This window comes from Arachis ipaensis, chromosome B02 (assembly GCF_000816755.2).
Source record: "Arachis ipaensis cultivar K30076 chromosome B02, Araip1.1, whole genome shotgun sequence".
Lineage (NCBI taxonomy): Eukaryota > Viridiplantae > Streptophyta > Magnoliopsida > Fabales > Fabaceae > Arachis > Arachis ipaensis.
In genome coordinates this window covers 106670047-106673954 of record NC_029786.2, presented here as the reverse complement: position 1 = coordinate 106673954, position 3908 = coordinate 106670047, and positions in this window count along the sequence as shown.

Here is a 3908-nt window from a genome sequence, read left to right as displayed (position 1 = left end):
ATAAATTGTTATATATATATTTCTCATAATTTAGAATATATATGAAATTGAAACTATGTCGTGAAGAACTTGATCTAATCTCTTTTTTCTTCCAGTGTTCTGTTACTACTTTTTTTTTTTTTAATGTATTTGGAAAGTGAAAACGTGTATAACAAGGAGAATGATACAATTAACTGGACTGAATCTGATTTATAATGTACTATTCGGTAGAAGTACATTTACTTATATATGGGAAAGTTTTCAAATATACTAAAATACTGGTGTTTTAGTGATTTTTAATCGTTATAATTAAAATCAACGGTTAAAAATTACTGAAATACCGATATATCAATACACTTGAAAATTTTTTAAACTTATGTAGTTATAAATTTTTTTTTCGTTTTGAAAGGAAATTTATGATTAAAGTATCAAGATATGTCATGACATAAAAATTTGACTAAATTTTTATGTTGTTATCGAAAATTTAACACAACTCTCTTCCTTTATTCAAATTTAAAACTGATTATGGATCGTAAGTATAACATAAGCGAAATTTAGAATATCAAAATAGATCATTAAAAGTTATAATGTTAACAAATCTAACAACAAAAGAATTAAAATTAATTTGTTACCATAAAAAAATAGATTATGATAGATAAAATTATTTAAATTTCAAAAAATTATAAAAAATTCTCAATTTTCAATTTTAATTTAACCTAATCACTCTCAATTCTTTTCTCAAATATTCTCTTCCCTCAATACCTCCACTTCACTTTCATTACATTATTTTTCTTTTCACTTTTACTTCTAACTTCTCAAACATAAACTAAACATCTACTCTCCACTCTTTAATTCCTGAATTTCTAATTTCAATGGTCTCCTTCAAATCCTTTAATTCCCCAAAATTCAACCCCAATTCCGCCGTGGACGACACCACCATACCACCAACACCAATAATTTCAACATCATCCATCCTGGACGCTGGAATTTATGACTATGAGCTTGCTAAGGAATTGTGTGCGGTAAAGGAGAAGCGGAAATAGAGGTAAGAGAGGAGTTGAATTGGATGAGAGATCTGGAAGATAATTTGAAAATTGTTGATAATTTTGTCTACTGAAATTCATATTTTATGGTTATAAATTCATTTTAATTCTTTCTTAATCAGATTTTTCAGCGTTATAATTAGGGATATTTGCAGTGCGCTTTGGATCGATTTTGAGTCAAAAACTCATTCGATCCGAACACTAATTTTATTTGCGGTGCGGTTTGGATTGGATGACTTTAAAAAAAATCTGCTCAAATTTCAAGCGGTTTGGATTTGATTGGATTTACGATTTTGTAAATTAAAAAAATTAAATACATATAAGAAGTCTCACCATCAAATTTTAAATAATTAACAATGACATAACAAGTTTTAACAATATCTTAAAAAGCCAACGATAACATAACATAGAAATAAAATTATAGGTTAGTTAAAATAAATAATAAATAACATTTTGAACATAAAATATTTATTAAATAATAATAATACATGAATAATAGAAAAATGTATAACAAATTGAACATATTATAAGTATAATTGTAAATATAATAATAAAATAATAATATTATAACACATTGTGCGGTTTGGATTGGATTGGATCTGTTATGAAAAATATATTCGAAATCCAATCCGATCCAACAGTTTGTAAAAAATTTTTTTTTTTTTTTTAATTCGATCCGATTTGATCCAATTTTAAGCAGTTTGGATTGAATTGGATTTGTGATTTTGTAAATTAAAAAAATCAAATACATATAATAAGTCTCAACATCAAATTTTAAATAATCAATAATGATATAACAAGTCTCAACAATATCTTAAAAAGCTAACGATAATATAACAATAGAAATAAAATTATATGTTAGTTAAAAATAAATAAATAAATAAATAATATTTTGAACATAAAATATTTATTAAATAATAATAATACATGAATAATAGAAAAATGTATAACAAATTGAACATATTATAAGTATAATTGTAAATATAATAATAAAATAATAATATTATAACACATTGTGCGGTTTGGATTGGATTGGATCTGTTATGAAAAATATATTCGAAATCCAATCCGATCCAACAGTTTGTAAAAAATAGAATCCAATCAAATCCGAAGTAGTGCGGTTTTAATCGATTTTCGATTTGAATTGAATTAGATGAGTGCTTTAATTTAGATTGGTTTAGATTTGAACACCCCTAGTTATAATCTTTCATAGTCCATTTTAATATTTTAATATTTTTTATTGTCGAATACATTAATTAATTATTTTATCATGATTCATCAATTTTTTACTTAAGACCAATTAAGACTTAAAAAATTAAATAACAAAAATTATATTTAACAAAATAATTAAAAATTAAGATCAATTCTCCTTGATAATTAACATTGTTTATATAAAAAAATGTTACTAAAAATAATGGAAAAGAGGTTCAGTAATAAATTATATTGAATGGGGCCAGCATTGGCATCCATTATTATGAGGTGCATAAGGAGCTAGCTAGGGTTTACCGATTTACCCTTTAAACTATACGTTTACTTTGAGTCTTCGCGTTGACTCCGAAATAGGTATCTATTAATTAAAGCTACTATCAACTTGACTATATGAAATCCAAAATAATACTTCAAATAAACTAAAATGAAATAAAAGTGCTTCTGATGATAACATAAATACCGCGTTTTTCAAATTAAAGAAAAAGAATGCATCTCTATATATATATATATATATATATATATATATATATATATATATACAGAAATATTTGGTTACCAAAAAAAATATTTGGTAACTTGCCTTATTTAATATTTATTAATTGTTGCGATAATTAATGAATGCTAAATAAGACAAGTTTTGACTGTATTTTTTGTCTTTCTAGCATTACCCATATATATAACATTGATTATAAATTGATTTTTAAGGTTATTAGTTTAGATTTTTTTTTATTTATTATTTACTTGTTCGGTTTATATTAAGATAAAAAAAAATGTCAACAATGATTGTCCTTATTTGTTGAACTATTTTCAAGTTTAATCTGAGTCATGCGTGCAATTTTCGTTACAAAATGCTACTTTCACATATTTTAATTTCCAAGTTAGGTAGGAAAAGGAGGTGTAATTTTTATGAGAGTTGCTAGAAAAAATTTGAAGAAATTCTGACTAACATTTTTTTTTAATGTAATTTTGAACACAATCAATGATAACAATTAATTGTGTCCTTATATTCAAACTATTTGGAATATGATACCGTTTTTGGTTGACTAAAATAATAATGTGAAACCTGTGTTATTGTAACATGCTCAGCAAAATTATTAAGTAACAAGAACATTCAGGGAAATAAAATAAACTATATTAACCAGATAAATTATGGTATCTTATATAGTTGCAACTTGACCATGTGATCATATTAAAATTTTTATATAGTAAGAAATAGGTCGCACTTTGTTTTCACAAATGATTGATTCCAACCGAGATTATAAACAAATTATTAGGCATTTCATTCTGGCAGAAACTTTGTGGAAATCAAACATTGAAAATTGATTAATAATTCAAAAAAAATAATTATAATTTATAAATAGAACACATTTTGAACTGAGCCTTTCCCATGTACCAAAAGAAAGAGAAGGGAGGAGTGAGAGTATGTCCTTGCTTAATTTATTACCGCAATTCTTGTTGGGAATCAGGGCACAAATTTAGATGAAATGGTAGGTGCTCCTAGCTAAGAGTGTGATTGAGTTTTTAATATTATTATTAATTAATAGAAAATAAAACTAACTAATAAATATATAGAATGAGAGGGGGAAAATAAAGAGGAAAACCCACTAAAAACATGAATGAGAAAACAATATTTAATTTATATAAATTATTATTTATTATTTTTATTATATGGAAGAT